The sequence below is a fragment of the Leptosomus discolor genome, chromosome 5 (assembly GCF_034619465.1).
Source record: "Leptosomus discolor isolate bLepDis1 chromosome 5, bLepDis1.hap2, whole genome shotgun sequence".
NCBI lineage: Eukaryota > Metazoa > Chordata > Aves > Leptosomiformes > Leptosomidae > Leptosomus > Leptosomus discolor.
The window spans coordinates 62,220,079-62,238,003 of NC_141395.1; the positions used below are offsets into that span (position 1 = coordinate 62,220,079).

Here is a 17,925-nt window from a genome sequence, read left to right on the forward strand (position 1 = left end):
ATAAAATGGCAGCACTTTGTTGTATTCAAGTTACTTCTACTAGGCTGCTTTAGAAACTACAGTCTTTGAAAATCAATCAACTTGTGAATATTCGAATAGTCAGTGGTGGCTTGACATTCCTGCACCATGTTACGTTATACAGTAAAGTACATAAAATCTAATAAGCAATAATAGATAACAATGGTGCAAGAATACACTGTATGGCATCCCACTGGAATCTTGGGGAAGTGGAAGTAAAAGTATTTTTACTCAGCACTGTACTTTAATATGAGTGGAAATAGTCCTTGCTGCACTAGTCAAGGCAAGATATGGGGGACACAGAGTTCTCTGTTTCAAGATATCAAAAGACTTCCACAGTTAGGTTCACCCAATAGCATAATATTCAATATATGGATAATTTATCGGAGCAAGAAGGCTGTTTCAGTTCCTTACGAAGAATCTGTCATATCAAAGACAACGTATTGACTTAGGCCAAGTACTGATTGTACTGGCCTGATAATTCAATCTGAGCTTTCTATTAAGGCATCTTCAAGAAATCTTTCCAATTTGTTTTCAAAGACTTACACTACTCTAAAAGCTTACCCACTTCTAGGCCAAAACATAAAAATCTGTATAAAATAAATGTATTTGTCATTTCAAATGTAATTAATTACAGTTATTACAAAAGCTTACAAAACATTTTAAGAGTCAATTTCAGTTACTTTTGTATTAGTGCTCTCTCAGTTTTTTAACCTTAGGGCTTAATAAAGTCAATAAGCAGCATAACAGAATCATATCAAATGTGATTAAATGGTCCCATAAGGAAGCTACTTATAAGAAGTAAATCATAACAATATGTTCTCATTTTCTACTGATTAGTGATATTTCTGGTTCAAAGAATTATCCAGTTTAATGTTAACCTTTATAAATTTTATTACAGCATCAACCATATTTTTCTTTTTTGATCTAACTTTCCAAAATACTTAATTCTATAAACTAAATTCATTTGATTATACAGTTGACTGCAAACATGAACCATCCCCAATATACACTGAAGCAGAAGGCATAACTGTAGAAAGGTCAACATCTGCGATCTTACCCTAAAAAAATTAACCTCTGCAGGGATTTTTTAAAAAATATATTTCTATTAAAGTGTGGAACTAATTAATTTTCCTTGGCAAAGATACTTTTGGTGAGGAGCACTATTGAGAATAACTAATTTTAGAACAACTTCTATGTAGAAGAATATTTAGACACTTTATGGCTCATTCTTAGAGGGTGGACATATGACATAATCAAAATTAGTTTCACTGAAATATATCCTCAGTACATTACAGACAGTTCTTGAAAACTGTAATCTTAAACTGCATGAATAGTTCTGGTTGCTATATTGCACTGCTAGCTTGTATCTAAACTTCCAGTGAACTGTACTGTAGTTTGGAATCTATAAAACATTTTATTTGTGTTATAGGAGGTAGTTTTAACATTGTAACATTGTATACTCAATCTATTTTTAATTCGACACCATATCAGCGTACTGCTGGTATTCTGTCTCTGAAAACACTTTTCCAAGAAAGGCTGGGAAATTAAGACTCAGCTGCACTACATTCTAGTCTTTGCACAAGTTTCTTCTTTATATAAATATCACAGAAGGAGAATCTCTTTATTCACTGCCGTAAGCTCTGCCTTCAGCTCTTAGATTCTCTATCCTGGGTCCTCCCTGATGAAGAAATCGCAAGTCCTGTTTATTACCATTTGTCTCTCTTTTCTGCGTAGGCTGCAACTTCTTTGGAGATTATCTTTCTGCCTTTCTTTAGCGCCTGATAGAAAGTCTCAAAGTCAGCTGAAAACCCAGGACATTATATTATGATGGTGACTGCCAGTGATCTGCGGTCTTAATTTGGGGCCTTTTTTGAAATCACAAATGGGAAATTTAAATGCAATGAAACCACTGAAAGCATTGTGATTTCAGTACATACGGGGCTACAGGAATGCAAGGGCATCCCCCGGGCCATGAAACAATTTCCCCACTGTTCCAGGCAACTACTTATTTTTACCTTTAACCCAGAGAGACCCACAAAACATCCACTCCCTGCATCCCTCCAGTCTTAAAACACTCAGTGGAACTTACAATCTGAGCACAAGGTATTCATATCCTCTGTGTGTGTGCTTCTATCATAAATAACCTAGTGGTAAGGAAAACTGAAAATGATGTCATACCTTTTGCTAGATGACAGGGAATAATGCAGGCTTCCTAAAGTTTCAGTGTTACCAGAAATTCAAATCTTATTGTGTACTCCCTGTCTGTGATGCCTATGATATTTCATAGGCACCTGATAAGGACTGAACCATAGTAGGGTTTTGCCTTGTCCAAAAAGAGATGAAGTGAGGGGCCCGTGATCCTTGTGGCCATGACATTGTTTATGCAGCTAACTTTACCACAAAACATAGGGAAAAATGGAAGCAGAACATACTGGCAGCGACAGCGTGGTTCACGGTCAGCTCGAGGGCAGGCCATGCTGCTACCAACTTCTGACTCTCAGTGAAGCCTTTGGCAAGCTAGAGCACCTGAGCAGCCAAGGTGTAAGCAGATGAGATCCCTCACCTCAGAATGCCTTATTTAGTGAAAAATGTTTAAAAGAATCCTGTCTATTGTACACAGAATGATATTTTAATCAAAAGCCCTGTTATTTTCTCCCCCTTTCCCTTGCCTAATAATGGCAAATATTATTTTATTTTGCTTTATGTCTCATGTTCAGCATTTGGCTGCAACATCATGATTCCAGTTTTTATTGAAGACTGATGTTCTTGTCCATTGGTACCTAATACAGCAAAGAGCAAAGCCTCTATGTGCTGCAAAATCCATTCCCCTGCAGAACCCAGGGAGGTAGAGGCCTGAAATCTGCTGAACTACTTCAGTCCATCAGCAATTAATATCTTCACAAGGGTTTATATATGCTCACACACACTATTTATGTGCAGAGATTTACATGAGTGTATACATAATAACTCCACTAAATTATGGGTTATAAACGTAAGTAGACAGCAATGTTCATTTGTGTCCTATAAAGTTTGGCTGTATTTATGGTTCTTAACTTTTATTACAATAATCTAGGCACAAACGGTTTGACGATAGATGTTCTGGATATATGACAATATTTACCTTAGTTTTACCAGAGACATTAAAAAATGATATTGATACATGTCTGCTGGGATCACTTTATAATTTTAAGGCACAAATAAATGAAATTTCCAGAAATAGCTGCAGTAGTAAACTAAGAACATCAGTTTCCCACAGCACTATAAAAAGTACTACTAGTACATATTTTAACACCTTTTCTTTCCATTTTTGAAATTCTATATATACACCCATTAATCTCTAAGTGCCTCCAGACATACCTATAATTCTCAGCATTATAATGTATGCATAACTCTGCATACTGGGGAGATGGTGCTGCCAAAATACGTGCAGCCCCAGAAAATTTTATTTCTTCCTGTGCTGATGGATCTGATTGCTTTAATCTATGTCAAATAGTGAATTAAAATACCTACTGTGGCCAAATACTCCCTTCCAATAATTATTAAAATGAGATGCATAAAAAATCTCAGATTGAAGCTGTAACATACTCAGTACACATCTACATATATTTACATGTGCACATACATATATGCATATACAAAATAAGGATGAGTCATTCCACTAAATAGATTATAAAAACCCTACTTTAGAAGCAGCAGCGGAAAGATCTAAGTTCACTAAACCATATAATGAGATATCAGGTACTCAAATCAGCTTGCAGAAAAGACTGAGACTTAACAAAAGGGTCTCGGCTTATCTTAAATGGCATAGGTCAAGACACAGATCCTTTTATGGCTTTAATAATTGTGTAGAAAGCGAAGACCTTCTTTTATAGGAAATATGAGAGCAGACAAAGCACATAAAGACAATTCTGGTCCCTCCTTTCATTACATTCCTCTGGAGATTTTGAAAGGGAGCTATCATAGGTTTCCTTCAAGTAAATGTGTGCTAGTATAATGTCCTTCAACCCCAGTTGATGTAGTGTGATTCAGGATATGATTGTGGGGATCAGTTCCTTGTCCCGAGTTTACTTCTTGAATGGTACAGCCTCTGAGTGAGAAACGTAAAACTACAGGTTTCTCTAGAGAGCTCATATACTCGGAATAATCATTACTAATTCCATTATCTGATAAAGGAATAAGCATACTGGAGTTGCAATGATGATGAGTAGAATCAGGCTGTTCTGTACTTAGCACTGAGCACAAAAGCAGTGGTAGCAACAAGAAAATTGGGTTGCAAATATCTTCTTTTAATCCAATTCTGTAGAACAAAAACTGGTCCAAATGTTTACATTCAGGGAAAATCTGAAAATTTAAATCTTTTTGAGATATTCCTGCACTTAAGTCACTGTAAAGAGAAAACAAATGAAAAGGAATGATGGAAGTCTCCCTCCTAAAGCCTTGCATTGGGAGCAACATTTTTCCTGTTTGTTTTTTTTTTTTTTTTTCTCCAGGACCTGGCAAGAATATTCCCTCCTACTTCAGTTTATCATATTCACAGCTCTTCCTGGAAGTCAATGTTATTGTGAGGCATTCCTTTGTAAGTCATGAAATCATGAGCTAAAGTGGGGAAGTTTTCAGCTTTCAATTTCATATCTGCTCACCCATTGTTAGTAGTTTCTCTTTCTATGGCTGATGCAGTTTCTATTGCTGTTGTTAACAAAGATAGGACAAATAAAATCATAGATGAACAGCTATTATGTGTGTGCATAAGCACACATACAGAACAAGAGATGTAGCAAATGGTAGACAGAGGAAGAGGGGCATATATTAGAAGTGGATTGCTAGACAAAGAGATGGGCAGTTTGTATGCAACAATTCGAAGATATATCTGGTTTTACAAGGGAAAGCAAAAGTCACTAGACATGTATTCCCAAATGTTACGCTTAATGACCAAGTCAAAAACAATTAGACACGAATGGTTTAAGATTCATGCATGCTCAATACAGACTCAAAGAATTATACTAAAAGTGAAGTGGAATGGTTTTAATTATTTTTTAATAGTAAGAAACTGTTTGAATGTCTTTGATGTATCCTTTGGATAATTTAAATATCAGTATCTTCCCAGTGATCCCAGGCATACAGGCACCCCTGGCTGCTCCTGCATTCCCAGCAATGCGGCAGGGTGGCTGTCAGACTCACTTTCTCACTGATTAAGTTGCTACTTATGTTTGCAAATTTCCACACAGTCTCCCTGTGCCCAAAGTGATAACGATCACAGTCATTTCCGATTTGTAATCCAGGAACATGTACTGGCCCTTGGCCTGATGGACCTTCACAGTTCACAAATATAAAGTGACAGTCCTTCTGGCATGATTTATGTAGTGAAAACACAGAGCAGTAAGTCAAAGATGAGACACACCAGTTATTTCAAGTCCATCCTTCACTCAGATCTTTCATGAATTCTTAGGATTTATCATTGGTTTTGCTTTCTCGATCTTCCTTCTACAATACTTTTAATTTTATAATAAATCCCAAGTAGGTCATGTATAACAATAAACTAATGTTTTCTTGCCAAGGAAAACCACATTCAGAAGGGTGGTTTTGTAATAACCCAGAAGCATTTACAATGTAGTCAAAAATACATTGAATAAACCTACATATCAGAATAACAGGACTATTAAATAAAAGGAAAATATCCCAGGCCTTTAAAACCTGCTGTAACTCTTCAGAATCAGAGATGACCAGGACTTGAAATCAAATATAGATATTCCTAAACTTTGAAGTATTCAGATCCAGGATTTTAGTTCAATCTCATTTTCATAATGATAGCCATGTGGTACTGTTCTTCTCCCTCAGGGGTAAGGAAAAATATCTGTTGTACTGACTTTGTAGTGGCTGTACATAAACACAGACTTTCAGGTCATTAGTTTAACCACATGTGCAGAACATATAGGAATTAGGATAACATTTCTCATGACTACAGCTATTCAATTGAAAGAAAAATTGACATCAATAATGCTCATATCTATCACACTTTGTACTATAATAGTAGAGAACATATGTTCACGAATCCATACGGAAGTTCAGCAGCTGTTTCGCTGAGATGCAGGTCACAATCACGTTAATAGTTACACATTCTGCCCATTAGCTGGCAATAATGTTCATGCCCTGTAGTCAGAACATTATAGCGCGGCAATTTCTTCAGTACTGAAAACAGATGAAAAATCTTGTCAGGCACTAAAAGAATGTTGTGGCTGTGTCTCTAATCATACTCATATCTGATGCTCCCAGAGGACCCAAGGAGACTGTATTGGTTACTGCAAAGTACATCTGAACCCCACCTGCCAACCCCTGTCCCCAGAGCACGGAAACCCCAAATATAAGACACGCAAAAATCAGGAATCAATGTTCCAGGATAGGTGTTCTCTTTTTCAGGACACAGGTTTTCCATCCCTGGTATTGATGCTAATGGAAACAGCGTAAACTCTATGCCATGCCTGATGGTCTGATCAGTTGGTGGGGAGACCAGACTAGAGCCAACAGAGTCATACAAGAGACCTGTGGGGTAACAGGCCAGGAAACCACTGATTCCCCACTTCATCCCTGTCTCATCTGGATCCAACTCTTTCCATTCAGGTAATGCTATGGTTTCATTTCCATGATGTCAAATAATGTGGAATTAGGACATACACTTATCTGTGGAAAAAAAACCCCATATGATCATCCACTGAGATGACACAGGAAGGTTAGATAAAGTCTGGAATCCTGACATATTAAAGTCAATAGAGGTTTTGGAGTTAACCTCAATTTGGACAGGATTTCACACCCGAGACTGCACTTTTCTTTTTGACTTTCAGCTCCAGAACAGGTAAAAATATCTTACCAAAGCCAACAGGAATGCTATTATTTTATTATTATTTAGCTGTCTGCAGTTCTAATCTGCTCTTAAACCAAACGGTGGGGTTTGTCATCTTACTGTAAACCTATTAACATACTATCCAAGATTATTTTCTTGTGAAAAGTATACTGTTAGCATTAGTGCAAGTGTGCACATGGGATTATTAACTATTATTACATTTGGACTAAAATGCTAGCTTCTAGACATGAAAAGAAAGCTAAACACAAGTGTTTCTGTCCCATTTGAAATAAGTTAACATGCTACCACAAATTCCCAGCAGGAAAAGAGAAGGGGAGATGTACGTTTCTGCACATGTAATGGATTTCTGTGACAGCAGCAGAAGTAGTGGCACTGTTCATTTTGTCAGCGTGACGACAAAGAAGTGGGAAAAGCAGGACTTGTGCCTTTCTTTGCAAGTGGACTGCAAGGCCATCACAAAGGTGTTTTCTTTAAAAGGAAGAATACAGGAAGGATTATGTAAAATGAGCAAAAGCTGTGGAGTTCCAGTTGAGAACTGAACTTCCTGAAAGGTCGGGGTGTTGCGGGTTTGTTTGAAGCTTATCTTTTTGTCTCTCTGCAGTTCCAGTAGCAGATCTTTCACAGCTGAGCAGCAGCAATAGCTCTGCTTTCACAGCACCCGAAAGGAGGGCACATTCCAAGCAGACCTGCAGTCCACTGCTGCCACATGAGAGAAGGTCATGACATGAAAGTGTCTTCATCATCATCCACAAACCTGTGGCATGTGGGGCTAGAGGCTCAGCTGGAACACTGCAATAGCTTGGCTGATCTGAACGACTTTTCCAGGTAGGACTTCTACTTGCCAAAGAAAACTAGATAACAACTCTCAAATCTGCTACAAAACCCTGCTCTAGTTGAAGGCTCCTTATCCAAACTGACAGCTGGGTGTTTAGAAAATGTGATTCTCCTCCTTTCCTTCAGGCTCTTATAAACATCTGTGTTAGTCTCAGTTACTACAAGGCTCCCTTTCATCTGGGGTGGTTGCACAGCTCCTCACTGACATGTGGATGAACCAGCCTGCTTTCATGAGTGAAAGCAGATTTTTGCAAGAAGTACAAAGAAATATCTCTAGCTGTACTATCAAAATTCCCTACAGATTTCTTTTTGGACATTAAAAACATGTTAGAGAAAAGTAGTCTTTTTTCTCTTGTCCCAGCTCCCAGAAACTCAGTGCAGATCAGGGATTCACCCAGACCTACTTGAATGCTTCTATTTTTGTTGGGCAGAAGGGATATGGACTCTGGACTCTGGATTGAGACAGCTCAATACAAAGGTTTAGTCTATCCCCCACTTTCCTGGTGGTGACAGTGTACTCATGTATGTGACAGCTGATTCTGTAATACGTAAGAAGTAGCTTCTGTTCCCATCCTGCCAGAAAAGATTGTGTTGAACAGATGAGTCAGTGAATTTATTAGGTAAAAAGGAAGCTGACACTGATAATCCATCTGCTGCTAAAATTAAGAGTGTGAGTCCCTGTTTAATACTCATGACTATGAAACACATTGAAATACAAGGAGCAGTTAAAAAACCAAGTGACTTTTGAACTCATGGCTTCCTGGCTTCTGTGAACCTAAAGGCTGCTAGCTTGTCTGACAAGAGGTCTCCAATACACCTGTGAAATAACAAACTGAAACATGGGCTGTCCCAGTAATTTTCCTTCATGTGGCACCTCTAATTTCTTGTAAATATAGGGAATGCTAACACTGCCTTCCTGAAGGTAAGCTCTGTGTGAACTACCAAAATCACAAAGCTGCAATTATATGCCACATTTGTGTTAAGAAAAAAAATGTTTCCTACCATTTGATTCTTGCTTCAGTGCTGTTTGGTATTGATTAGTAAACAAATGTCCTCATAAACATGAATGGAACTCTTCTATGTCTGATTCAAACATGATGCCATTTACCCTCTTATTACCAAGATGCTTCAGAGAATCAATTAGTGACATTTAAAAGAATGAAGTGACCAGTGACAAATGTGAAGAACAGCTCAGTGGTGGATGTGTTTCATCACTATGTAAGAAAGGCAGAGGGTCTTGGCATAGATTGCACTGTAGATCAGCTGAACCAGCAGAAAGAATGCTTGAATCCTTTACTGCAATGGATCTTCATAATCCCCATCTTTTAACACATGGTTCTCAAAGCCAGAGTGGTAAGAATGTTTTTTAATATAAACTGGCTTTCCGAGTCCTGAAATGTTAATCAGATCAGTATTTAATTTTATTTCTTTTATACTTAAAGCCTATTCTACTCTTGCATGAACTGTAAAGCTTTTATTGAGAAGAGTGAGATGAATGCTAAAAATGAAATATACAGTCTATAATTAGCTCTGGTGGACTTAACAGTTGGAAGGATATACTTTAGGAAATAATCCTGAATTTCCAAGGAATGAAATAGATGATCAAATACTTTTATTCAATTTGTAATTCCTAGGATACTGTGAATAGCTGCCCGTTGGTACATCAGCAAGCTGATTTCGTAATAATAAATGATTGCTTAATAACCTATGGGGACTTTTAATTGCTGTAAATGTACTTCCAGAATAATTTTATGTAAAATAAGATACAAACACAAAAAGACACTGATTTATTGTCTCTTACTTGGATGATTTATATCGATTTTAAACAGTTACAGGTTATTTATAAATAAAACAGTAGGGTTGCTGCACAGAAAATTGTGTGAGAGAAATACATTAGAATTCAAAGTGCAGGCCAATCTTTCTGCTAGAAATAGTTTATCTCAAAAAGAAAAGAACATGTAACAGAACATCAGATTTGCTGAAGAAAATGTGACAGTTATACTTCACCATATTTATGTTAACTTCCAAAATCAGATTAAATCAGTTATTTTAACTGTCCCCCTAATTTTGTTTAAACCTACATTTGCTTCTCAAATGTAGTGAAACTTTGATACCATTAAAGGACAAGTTAGTTAGCTCATTAAATTAAATTTAAATTCATACAGTTTTTCCAACATAAATAAACAATCCAAATATTTTCACCCAGACAAATTGAATGTGATGTTCAGTTAAGGGAACAGAACGTTCTGTAAGAACTTAAATCCACACAGTGACTTAAAATATTTTTATAAGACAATGCCAGCTTAAAGTCAACCTTATATTTAGCCCTTTTTTACCTTACTTATACTCTCTCCAAGTAATACCAACAGTGGTATGTAAATGAATGCTGAGAGAAAGAAGGTCGTTCTGGTCATTTTGTTTGTTTTTCATAGGTAATGACATTTTGTCTCTGTTCAATTTCTACTCACTTAACCGTGCCCAAGAAGGACCATAACTAAAGTCAAGATGACAATGTCAGTCTATACGTAAGCCCAACTCTTGCCATATCCAGGCAACTTGCAGACAAAGACACAAATTGATGTAATTTATGATGGCTGTTCTTTGAAAATGAGGCAGAACTTCTCAGTCCAAACCTTTGCATGCATGTATAGACCAGTATCATCAAGTGCATATATGCGTGTACTGATACATTTGTACATTGCTGAAATTGTGATCATCTGTTATTATACAGTCTCCTCCCATGGTGATCTCTGTACAGGATCAGGGCATATGAACTGAACTGAAGCCAGCAAATTATTTCATTAAAGACCTCTGAAATTTAGTAAATGAAAATGCCTTTGACTATTATTGACCTGAGCTGTATCTTACAAATGAGCTATTTGTAATGGATATCCAGACAACAGATAATTTTCTAAGTCATTTTCATCTTTAATCTAAGTTAAATCATAGGCATCTTTCTTTTTCTTTCTTAGCTAACTGCATAAAAGGTCTAATCATGATCTCACTACTGGCTCAAGTAGGGTTTTTGTTGTTGTGAGTTTTTTTCTTGTTGGTGATCTCCCCTTTTATAAGGTAGTTAATAGACCTTTTTCGACTGTAGGAATCCACATCAATTATCTCTTCAAAGAGACCCTCAACTTACTTAAAATCAGCTCCTCAAAGATTCATAGTTACTTGAAAAATCTTAACACCTGTTTAGAAAGAAGCCTCATTTTGGCTGAGTTTCCACTGCTGGGTTTTTACCGGGCTCGTTTCTGCCACTGCAACTCAGTACTAACTTTGCTAGCTTCAGCCACAGAAATGTTGTATCACCCTGGGCACACAGAATTAAGCACACTGGACACAGTACTGCAAAGGGCTGGACATTCAGCAAAGCCTGAGGCAAACACACACCTCATTTTAAACAAGGAGTGTTTCCATAATCACTGAGATGGTTCACAGACATGCACACGTGCACATAATCTAGGGAATGAGTAGTAGAGTGCTCGGAAGTTTGCTGGATCCAGCCTCTGGACTTCATCCTACATGTCCCGTTTGTTTCAAAATTGTCCTCTGTGTTTAATACCCCATAGCTTTTCCCTTCTCACATCTTTAGCTTTTTTTCCAGTTTCATTACTTACTTGGAAAACAGAAAGTTAAAGTTTAAAGCCTTACTTTGATCTGAGATGTCATAACATAAACAACAGATGCAAATACTTCTTTGGTGACCACTAATCTGTCTGTAAATCTCCTGTTGAATCAGAGCTAAAAATAATTACATTCTGTGTTATTTGGCGTAATTAATCTCTTCACTTTTATACTCTGGGAAAACAGAAAAATATTGTTAACTTTAAGGAATTTGTGATCTTAAGATGTCTCATAGCTAGTTTGTTATATACCTTAGCGCCATGGGGGGCATGGAGGAGGGAGTCTGAACTCTGCTTTACTGTATTTATAAAGGATAGAATTTTGTTCTCTTTGTTTGCTTTTCTCAACAAGGAAAGAGTGTGAGTCACCCCAATAAATTTGCCAGGATTAGCCCACTCAATTCACCTCTTATACAAGGATATTCCTTTAGGTTTGCGATTGAAGGTTCAGTTTAACTATTGTATATGACTATTTCCTTTATCCTGGTAGCTAGAACAATCCAGCATTAATACTGTTATTTCACTAATGCATCCCAATAGCCCATGGCAGGAGCAGTTTTGTGATTAATGGTTTAAGAGATGATTGTTGAAATTGTAAACTACTATTAAAGTAGCCAGCCTAAAGCCAAAAATATATTACTGTTCAACCAAATGTTGACAAATGCATACAGATTTAACAGCGCCAAACTGTATACAGTGTTGATTATAGAACATGCACCTTGCCTTTCTATCACCTGTATTCATCAAGTTAGAGAAGGTTCACCATCTTTTTCATAAAAGATACACCTCTACCATATAAAAGCTATTCAGTATGCCTCAAGACTGTATCTTATACAAATGAAAAAGCATAGGAACATAGGAGAGGGACTTTTTCCAAGGGCATGTAGTGATAGGAAGAGGGGTTATGGCTTTAAACTGAAAGAGAGGAGATTTAGATTAGATGTAAGGAAGAAGTTCTTCACTATGAGAGTGGTGAGGCACTGGAGCAGGTTGCCCAGAGAAGCTGTGGCTGCCCCCTCCCTGGCAGTGTTCAAGGCCAGGTTGGATGGGGCTTTGAGCAACCTGCTCTAGTGGAAGGTGTCCCTCTCCATGTCAGGGGGGATGGTCTTTAAGGTCCCTTCCAACCCAAACCATTCTATGATTTTTAAGAATAATCTTTTAGGACAAGAATCTCAAAAGTGCTGAAGTATATAAGGAGAGCTTTGGAGCAAAGGTAAATACCTGAATTCCTCATACATTGAAAGTGGGTCACTAAGCTCTTAAGAATGTGATTCATAGTTGCAGACACAGTGAGCAGAAGTTCACTGAAACCAACGGCAGGTGTGTTTCACTGGGATTAGGCTGACAATACTCCATTAGATATTTCCTCCTGGATTAGCCATCAGTTACTCAGGTAGAGCAAACTGAATTATCTGGTTTTGATTTTCTTTAAAACACCACCATTTGAGAGAGTAGAAAACACGTCTTCTGTTCCTTCCTCAGTCCAAGGGGCTACAGGTCTACAAATTTTCTTCCAAGCAAGAGTTTACTGCATAGAAATATAGATTAGAATGGGTCAAATGTGTTCTCTATCCTCCCTGCTAAAGCAAGACAATTATGCCACAAAAAGCACAAGGTTCATAATGCTAAAGAGAAAGTACTCAAGTAGGACTGTGATGTAGCAGCCCAGTGAAACAGACGTCAGGTGTCCTAAGGCCTTGTCTCTTTCCCCAAGACTGTTCATGAATTTTGCAAGAATCATAGAATAAATACACAATTTAGCTTCCTCTCCCACCAATTAAGCAGTTAAATTACAGAAAGGATGCCACTGTACTTCATGGTGAGTTTAAGATTTTAGGTATGCATTAGGCAGTCTCTGAAGACAGTTTTTGAACATTATCATGAAAACCTACTGCCCTAAGTGCTCTCAGGTTGGGTGATCCTATGCCAGATCCATCACAGATTTGTAAAATGCTTAAATTCAAGTTCCTCCATACCACCAAAATTCTAGTGAAGGCATCAGACTCTTCTGAATCTGTATCTTAGGGCCATACTGTGTTTCTGTACCTAATTCCCACAGGTTTCTTATTTGGGCACAGTTCAAAGCAGGAAGATATTCAGAAAATTGCTCCACAAACTTTCTGTATAAATAAACTTTTGGTTTGATGTGTTACAATTCCAGGAGTTCTCACACCCCACATACACAACAGTTGCAAAGCATTCAGCTCTGGCAAGCCTGTCTTCCAAAGAAATCAGAATAGACAGCTACACACACAAACTGGACATCAAGCCTGTGATTTTCTTTTAGAGACAGAGCTAGCTGTCCTTCAAAAAACAAGGATTTAACAGGTTTTGGACTTCATAGGATTTCTTTGAAACTGTCTACCTACTGTGCAGATGTCTACACAAAACCACTTGAGACCAGTAATGCTCACCAAAACCACTCAATATTGAGTCATGGGCATTTTCAATGCTAGAAGATATCCAGCACCTACTTTTAAGAAAATACTTTTTTTATACAAAACGGGTATTGAAAGGGATAGCAAGACACAGCCAATACAAACAGGTTTCAAATGAACTACTTTTTATCAGTCATCACTTAAATGAAATAGAGCTTCTTGCTTTCATTTTTCTAAATAATGTGGTTTCTGATATTGTGTCCACTTGAAAGTGGTATTATCAGTTTGTGATCACCTACACGGGTTATGACTGTGGAAAAAAACCTGACAACAGTCTAAATTTCACATGTAAAAGATTTCATTATTTTTCAGAGAATCCATTTAGTTCTTTCAAATGTTTGCTGGTCATTGTGTAAGAGGGCTTTTGTTTCCTGTGATTCAGATAAGGAACATGGGAAATAAAAATATCAAAGTATCACATTTCAAGAATGCAATTAAAGCCTTTATCTTCAGCAGTGACAACATAATTACTGCTGAATATGCTCATCTAAGCAAGTCTTTAAATCATGGCTCTTATGATTTGGGGGTAGAGGACCACATCCTCAAGTGATATATAGCATCACTGAACTTTGTGAATTTGCTGTCAAGGATCAGGGGCAACATTAATAAGCTGGGGAACTACAGGTTTCAAAAAAGTCCATGAATGTATCACCACCTCCTTCAAACAAACACATAGTTTTCACAGATGAGGTAATTTATAGATGTCAGATAATCACCTGTCATTAAAGTGACCATGGAAATTTTTATTCCCCTTTCCTCCCCCTTTTGTTTTCTCCCTTCCCCTTCCCCTTCCCCTTTCTCTTCTCATTCTTTTCTCTCTTTCCTCTTCCTTTCATGATACAAAGTAGAGCTAGACATTTCTTCTCCCATCTTTCGTTCCAAATGAAGATACTCCTGGGACTCTCAACTTCTTCCAGTTTTTAGAGCAGGATTTAAACATATTAGTCGGGTTTTTTAGTGCAAGCACAATTTGAAAAAACAGCAAAGAAAGTCACTGGCACAATATTTTTTTTTAGTTTTCAGGAAAAACAAAATCAAAAATTCAGGGCTGGCATGATTAAATCAGATCCCTCAATCTGACAAATGAATTGCTGCAAGAATAACTCAGAAATTGCAAATGTGTCATTCATTACCCTAGTATTTACTGTCAGCATATTGAACATGAAAGTTTTATCTACTTAATCTGGTTTTCATTGTGGAATTTACAGCATTCAGCTGATTAACTTACTAATTTGCTGAATTTCCTTTATGAAAATGTGATTCCAAATACAGTAAATTTCTGTCTTCCCTCACGGAAATTTCAGGTTCCCCAGAAGTTTTAAAAGATGCTGTACAGTACTGGTACTTAGCCTTTTAGCTGGTACTTAGCCTTTTAGGAGATTTAGGAATATTTATGACCCTGCCTTCAGGCTGTGACTGCAAATGTACTTACTCATCACTTGGTGGGTTTTACCTGCAGAAGATCCTAGAACAGTTCAAACACTTGACATTGGTAGACTTTGGGTTAGGGCAGTGTGGTTCAACACATGACATTTAGATATTTTCAACAACTATTTGTTTGAAAGAGGGGGAAGGCATTGATACGGTGATTTGGAGGTTGTTTCTCCTCTGCTTTGTTAACAAGTGATGATGAAAAAATTTTCAGGATTAATACAGTTGTGGATATTTGCACAAATAATATATCCAGCCTCATTGATTCCAGTCCTATTCTGCAATCTCTCTGATGAAACTAATCCTATATAGTTTGCATTCCATTATTCACGGAATACAATTTCCTTTCCTGCCATTCTATTTAAAGCTTTCCTTTTCTCTGTGTCTATCTGACTAATTATGTATCCTATGTCAACATGTTCAAGCAAAATATTTCGCACCATCGTTCAGCACATCATTATCTCTTTTTACATAGGAATCTCCTGTCCCTGTCTTTAGCAAAGACACAATTTACTTCCTTCAAAACCCACTTACTTTAATACTGTGAAATTGAGACTGAGATTGTATTTAATGGAAGAATGAATTTAAGTTGAGCAGTTTTTATGGAAATGCATGGTCACAGACTATATAGTCTTTACTGTATTTACCATCTGGGGATGATTTGGATTAGGTGTTTTCTATCTGAATGAAATACTTAGCAAAAGAACTATTCTCCCATCTGTGCATGCAGGTCTATGGTGTAAATACCATTACTGCCACTTGAAATTACATAGTTAGCATCCAGAAGTCACATACAGAACTCCTATTGATGTTAGTGGGAACACTATACTTGCATGTAAAAAGGCTGAAGTACTGTCCTTAAATTTGGGGGGAGGGTGGGAAGAAGTCAAAGATTCAAATACAGCAGAAGAAAGAAACTACATGGCTGGTTCTGTTCCTTTACAATCCTTTGGATTTGTACGACTTTGTCCCAGCTTACCTCACAAGCAGTTAAGTTACTAAGAATTTCCAAGACGAAGAGGGGTTGTTTATTTCAGGGAGAAAAATACAACCTTTTAAAGCAAGCAACTGATGAAGAAGAAACTTTAAGAATACATTATTTCAGTGCTCAATCTAAATTTCTTCACATGATGTTTTTGTGCAAATCTTTATTTTATTTTTCTAAACAACGTTTGTCATATTGTTACTCAAATGCCAGATCTTATCCTCAGCTGTCTGACTCAGGTGGAGATGATGGAGATTATTTGCACCAGATAAGGATCTGCACCTTTAACAATAGCAGATATTGTTGATATACATAGGTCTGTAGCCAATTGCACTCCGGACAACATTCCCTGAGCAGTCTGTGTAAAGAGGTGCCAGATCAACTCCTGTACATTCTTGATGGAATGCAGTTGTGTAATTATAAAACAGTTCAATATTTAACATTTTTTTTTAAATTGTTGATTCTTCCTAAAAAGCAAGGGAGCATTTTGGCTGGTTAAAGTATTAGGTTGCAAGCTGTATTCTTGTGGCACAGGATTAAAGACTGGTTCAGCAAGATGGTTTCCTGGTCATCTGTTAGAGTAAAAAAATCCACTGTGGAAATCTGAGGATAATTTTATGAAACAAGTCGACATTTTAGTAACGTTTTCTATTGCTTCATTGACTTGGGAAATAAGTTAGTGAGTTAAAGGAGGAGATAAGAAAATATACTGGGAGCCATTAGCATTGGCAATAATTAAAGTATTTTCTTAAGAAATTTAAAGAGACAAGAACAGAAAGACATAAAATGGCTATACTGAGCTATGTCAAAGGTTTATCTTGTTCAGAATTCTATTTCTGACAATAGTCAATAGTACAAGCCCTATAAGAGCAGAGCATGTATAAGTTCTCCAGGACAGTATATTCTCCAAGATATTCACAGCTTACAAACTTCCTAAGGTAAGTTTACATGTAGACAATTGTAGTTTGTCGTCACTACTGGACCCAACCTTCATGTATTTATCAAATATAATTTAAAAATCATTTCTAGTTTTGGCCTCCACAACATCCTGTGGCAATGAGTTCCATAATTTTATTATGCATCATGAGAAAAAGTACTTCCTTTTGTTTGTTTGTCCCTAAGGGAAACAGGGACAAATGAAAAGGCACTGTATTTACCCAGTAAGGAGTAATGCTGATGTGGGAGGCACTTGCAGAGCTGCACAAGGGAGATACTGATTCTGACCACAGCCTTGCAGCTAGGAGAGTGAGGCGGCACTCACAGCACAGTCCAAAGGTTGAGCTGAAGTTTTGCAGTAGAGGAAAGTTGAGAAGCACATGATCGTAATGTGTCATAGAGGTTCTCCTTTTGTCAATGCTCTCTTTACAGCCCTGGATCTGTGTGCCACAAACCAATGCCAGATGTTTATCCACATGTATCCAGTGAGAAATTTAAGTGACTGAAAAAAAAGGTTTATCTCATATACACTCCATTGAAGAGCCCCAGCCTGCTATGGAAATACATGAACAGGAAATTGTATGGATCCTAAAGGCAGACCAGAATACAGCCTGCGGTGTGGTGTGCAGCATGTTTTCATACGCTGTGGTTTGTCCTTTTTGAAGTGGTCATGTAATGAGCTGAAAATATCCACATGTTTAGATAGTAAACATGCATGTAAGGCTGCTGGTACTGAATTTCCACTTTGAAGGGTGTGATGTGCTAAACAGACAGCTACAGGCTGACACCCTCACACCT

At 37.3% G+C, this 17,925-nt stretch overlaps 1 protein-coding gene across 1 annotated transcript in view; it reads right to left on the minus strand.

Moving 5' to 3' along the window:
• The window catches only part of ANGPT1 (angiopoietin 1), a 161,914-nt gene that overhangs the window by 93,336 nt on the left and 50,653 nt on the right, over positions 1–17,925 (minus strand). The gene's annotated exons all lie outside the window — the stretch shown is intronic.